The sequence below is a fragment of the Tinamus guttatus genome, unplaced genomic scaffold (genome assembly GCF_059628265.1).
Source record: "Tinamus guttatus ecotype Peru unplaced genomic scaffold, ASM5962826v1 Tinamus_guttatus_pri_ptg000316l, whole genome shotgun sequence".
NCBI lineage: Eukaryota > Metazoa > Chordata > Aves > Tinamiformes > Tinamidae > Tinamus > Tinamus guttatus.
The window spans coordinates 248,326-254,100 of NW_028288850.1; positions in this window are offsets into that span (position 1 = coordinate 248,326).

Here is a 5,775-nt window from a genome sequence, read left to right on the forward strand (position 1 = left end):
GTTGCCGATTGGGTACAACCAGGTGGGCGCCTGAGAGCTACTGCGACAATTATTACTATAACCCGAAGCGAAACCCTTCTGCGATGCATTAAGATAAAGGCAAGTAGAAGCATTAAGGGAGTCTAATAACTCTGTCTCCTGTGGTTCGGGCCCTACAGGCAGGTTGTGGCTCCAAAGATCGAAACGGTTGATTCCCGTTGCCAAGTTCTCGAGTGCTGTCAATATTTTCAAAGTTTGGGGATTCCGCAAAGATGGCATTACCTTTACTGCATTCCAGAAATACTTCCACGTGGTCTCGTTTACAGGTACCCCAACTAGACATGTTACAAAGGGGGTACTAGGGGTGGCCAGACTAGCGCAGAAACGCGTGGTATTTAGCTCTCGAGCTAAGGTCACCCAGATGTTCTGTCGAGGATCAAACAACCGTGGATGGTACCCTGGAGCCCCTTCCGTCCCAAAGCCCAGTACCCAGAACATCAGCAATGCTGCTGCCCACCACTGTCCTGCATGTCCCTTTCGACAGGATGCTCCCTCGCGTCCACGACTCCTTTCGCAGGGCGAGTCCATCTGCTGGGAACCCATAGCAGACCTGTGGGTGTAGAAACACACATATGCCCTCGACCATTAAATATGACAGTGGCGAGGCCCTCCCAGATCCCCATTCTAAGGTTACAATAATTAACCATCATTTCTTTAGTGGGAGTGCCTGCATTAACACAGGTGGCATGGATTACAAGAGGTGGATCAACATTGTTCCCGAAGACACAGAGATGATTTAATACAAATAGAACCTTATCCAAATGCTCTCTTGGGTCCACTATCGAATTGAACTTTTGCAAATAGTCCTTGAGTGTTCTGTTTGTGCGCTCTACTATAGCCTGACCAGTTGGAGAGATTGGGAGCCCGGTGGTATGTCTTACTCCCCAGGTCATCAGAAAGCATCGGACAGACTCACTGACACAGGCCGGACCGTTATCCATCTTGATGTGCTCGGGCGAGCCCATGACCGCAAAACATGTGGTTAGATGCCTGCAGACATGTAGGGCCCTTTCACCGGTCTGCGCTGTGGCCCACACAAACTTTGAGTAGGTGTCTATGGACACGTGGACATACTTGAGGCATCCAAATTCAGGTACATGTGTGATGTCCATTTGACACATCTCTAATGCCTTCAGGCCCCCGGGGTTCACACCAATGCCCAGACCTGGCCCATGATGACTACATTGGGGACAGGCCTGCACAATTCCGTGGGCATCGAATATAGTTATATCATACATCCGGGTCAGGCCCTTGGCATTAGTGTGGAACTGTTCATGAGCAATACGGGCGATTTCAAAATGATTCAGTGGCCCATGCTCGCGCGCCAAGCTCACTAACCGGTCAGCCTGTTACCCTTCCCCAAACCCAGTGTCCATTGATGGCTCCGGACGTGGATGGCACAGAACGCCATCGAGCGCCACCTCACATGTCTCTTGATTTGTAGAAACGGCTGGAACAACCACTGATTACGAGTTTCTTTCAAAAGAGCATCCTCAATTTGCTGTACTACTCCGACGACGTACAGGGAGTCCGATCTGCAACGAGTAACCTTCCACTGCTTGTAGGGTGTGGGCCTTCCATAGGTCTTTCTCCTTTCCAGGTGATGGTCGCCCTTCTGGAGGTTTTCCCTGCGTCCGTGAATACCGTGAGGCCATCGCGCAGAGGTCTTTACATACTTTGATCTTCCTACGAACGAATAGCTGGTGAGGAAGTGGCCAAGCTTTCCTGCGGGCCTTTCCGAAGTCACCTCCCCAGGGAACTCCAAGAGCGCTAACTGCAGCGCAGTGGAGTGCCACAAGGCCCATTCCAGATTCGCCGCCTGCAGGGGAAGGTGGATCGCCACCGGCTCACCCCCCGAGACTGCCAGCACCCGAGTTCTCCCACGGCAGACCATGTGAGCCACTGCTTCCAACCGAGGGGTCACGTTCTTGCGCGGTTGAACTGAGGAGAAGATCCATTCTAAAACCGCAAGGTAGTCTTCTCCCCCTTTTTTCTTTTGCCACTGCATGATGAGGGCAAACACCAAGATTGGGTTGGAGACGACCATGAGGCGTATCGGGAGTTCAGGGCATTCCTTCCATTGCGACATTCTCCTGTGTGCACTGATATGATGTATTGAGTAGGCTATATGGATTCAGGTCTGTGTTGCTTAGAGGAATACCTAACACCAGTGCATCAAATTGATCTGCTGTCCCACAAAGCCAACAACTCTTAATTTGGGTATAATTAACAATACGCCTAAGAAGCATAACATATCCATTAGTGTTAAAAGTAGCATCAGCTTCTATAACAGCGTTAAAAGCAACATTATTTCCTAAAAGGCACAATATACAGCTAATAATGACAGTAACACTTCGTCCTCCCATGTTGTTCTTCTGCAGGCTCACACTTTCCACAGCTAGGGTACCAGCTGCTTGCCTGCCAAATCTGATGTGTGCGAGTTTGCTTCCAGACAAGGTCTCACCCATTTTTTCTGGCACCCATCTGGTTCCAGCATCTGTAACGACACAAGCATACCCTTTTCCCCAGGTTATCAAGTCCAAGGGTCCCGTCCAGTTTCCCGTGTTCCAGTCTCTCAGCATCACCTTACACGGACCCAATTTTACTTCTGTCAGGGCTCCCTTTAGCCCAGCCCTGTGTTTGACCATCAGAGGGATTAGGCTGTCCTGGGGTAATCTCAAAAATTTTAAAACATATACTGCTCTTGCCAATTTTTCGTTTTTTTGTAGCTGGCGTTTCAGCGTTGGTTCATATGTTCCACTATGTCATGGTCCTCAGGATGCAATGGTATGGTGAAAAAACAATCTTTTAAATCAATTATTAAGATGTCCCAATCATTTTGGAAGGTTCTCTATTTCCATTTCTATTTATGTTTGCATAGCTTCAATTTGGTTTCCTCTCTTTCCAAGGATACAAGTCAGAGTACAGCTCCCAGTCCTCCACTGGTGGGGGGGATGAGCGGGGGAGGTGGGGGGGAACGCCGTAGTCTGAGTTATTCCCGGCTTTCCCGCTTTCAAATTCTGAACTTTCTTGTTGTGCTTATTCAGCCCTCTCTGCTGATATATATTACACAAAAAAAGACATAAAGACCACAGACACAAACAGCACAAACATGATTTCTGTCCAGTGGCACGACCTCACGTAGCTGTGCACTCCACTAGTGAGTTCCACTGGTTGTCGGCAGGACACTGAGACCGAACATTCTCTCGAGTTGGCAGATTAGAGGGTTGCTGACAGGCTCCTAACTCGGCGGGCGTCCCCGCGGAGACAACGTGGGTCTCAGTGTTAGGAGTCTCACCCGCCCCTTTCTCTCCGTACTGTCTGTTTATGCCTGGTGCATCCTGCCACGTAGGGCCAGTACATGCCAGCAGGCAGACTAGGGGGGCGGACAAACTCCACCTTCAGTCACATAACCTTCCCTCCTGGTCGCGCAGGTGCGCATCCCAGTAAATTGTCCCAGCCGTCAGTCTGAGGGTCCTGCCTCTCTCATCTCCCTCCCTCTCGGGTGTTTGACCTTCAAATTAACTTAGAGGATGTCTGCAGTTAAGTTGGCTACAAGCCCGGTCGAGCAGTCGCCTTCAACTGCTTTCGAAGGAGGTCGGCTGTGAGCCTGGCTGAGCAGCCGCCTCCGTGCTCCTTATCGCTCAGCCCGGGCAGGCAAACATCTTCTTTCTCAAGATCTGGATTCTATTTCGCACAACAGTTTTATGACTCTACAGGTCATACAAATTTCCACCTTTCAACCATACCTCGTGTCAGCATCAATATACAAAGGATACAACACATAATAGAGATGAACATAGCAAATAGAAACAATAGCCCTAGTAACGGTTTCTGTCCTCACTTAAAGCATTACAATTCTTCAACCCCCACTTTTAAAACACAGATCAAAGTCCCCTGCACCTCCCTCCTGGCTTTCATCAAGCCCTCAGCAACATAAGTCTCCTTGATCTCATTTGCCTTCTCTTCGCCCCCCTTTTTTGTTTTTTTTTTAAAAGGCGATCTAACAAGTCCTGGGCTGTTCTTCAGGCGCGACAGGGGGGTCTGGAAGCGGGAGCACAAACGGTGTAGGCACCACAGGTGCAGGCACAGAGGCAGGCACGGACCGGTGGGGTTGGCGATGGATCTCCAAACACCACCGGTTTTCAGTGGTGTGGCGGTCATGGTCCTGAAGTGCTCGCAAAGGCGGACGTGGCTCCAACAGCCACTTTGCTTTTGGCTTTCACATCGGATTTGAATACTAGGTGGGGCTCGGCTTTGAACCCATTCTCTCTGCACCAGATCAAAAGCTTGCAGAGGGTCCGTTCATCAGTAGCTTGCTCCAGGGATTGCACGAGCCTATTCACCAAATTTCCGTAGGACTTCCGCAATCCCTGCTTCACCATCGTAAATGATGGGGCCTTTCATTCTGACGGCACTAAAAACAGCGCCTGCTTCCGCGAAGCATTGAACATCGGCATCGAGTAGGTTAGCTGAGCCACGGGGTCACCATAAAGACCCCATCTCATCAGCATCTGCACAGTCACACCATGCAATGGGTCTCCCAAGATGTTATGTGCGTTCATCACCTTTTGGATTTGTTTCTCCCACTCCCTTTCCCATAACAGATATTGCGCGGGAGTGAGGAGGACCTTCGCGATCATTACTTCTCGCCACGTACAACCCAAGTCCTTAGCCGTTTTACTGCCCGCAATGGTGGCATCGCAGAGAGAGTCCCCTATCTCCTGCCACTCGGTGGCACTAATCATAAGTTCCAGAGTTTGCAGATGTCCCTTCTCTTGTGCCCATCGTAACAAGTCATAGAGTTTCTTCGTACTCACAGCCGCCTCTCGCTTGGCGAGAATATGCAATAGCAGCTGTGTTGCCGCCCCCCAGTCCATGGTTAAGGCGGTCTTCGCGGAGGGGCCCCGGCGGCTCAACGGCCCCAGGCCCTAGACCCCGTGCCCAGCACCCGGTCCCGGCGGTGTGGGTACCTCACACCGGACGCCGCTTCCCAGCTCCTCAATCCTCCGTCAAGCCGTAGCGACCCAGGATCTTCCCCGATCCTCCATCAAGCCGTGGCGACCCAGGATCTTCCGCCTGCCCGCAGCACCTTCCTGCCGTCGGGTCCTGACGTCCCTGCCGTCGGTCTCCTGCCGTCAGGTCCCAACGTCCCTGCCATTGGGTCCCTGTTTGGGCGCCAGATGTTGGAACCAGCGCAGGACAATTGCACAGGCCTTCCAGGAGCTGAGCCGGATTACAAGACACGGACTCAATATGAGGTTAGGTCTTGCTCCGTTTATTAGCCGAAGTGCGTGTATATTTATACCTACAAGCATCTGGACACATATGCAAGGAAAGTTTTTCTATTCTGTGCACACAGGGAGAGCCATTAATGAAAGACATTTCACAATGAGTAATATCAATAAGCTCAATTTATATTCGGAGCTTGAGCAGTTGTTGTGAGCAAACTATTTCTAATTAAATCTTTAATCAGAAAATCTAAATCCATAATATAACTATTTTTCTTAATCTAGCTATAATGTATTTTTTAACAAAATAAGGATTAGAAAATGGTATGCATCAATGACTGCCCTCTCAAGTAAATCAACAGCAAAATCAATCACTATAAAAATGCTACAAGAATTAATGTGTTATAGTCATCCAAGGAGCAGTATAACTTCAGGCTTGTATTTGAAGTGTGTGCATAGTGAATATTCAAGACAGATGAATATTTAAAAAAATAAAAAAGAAATT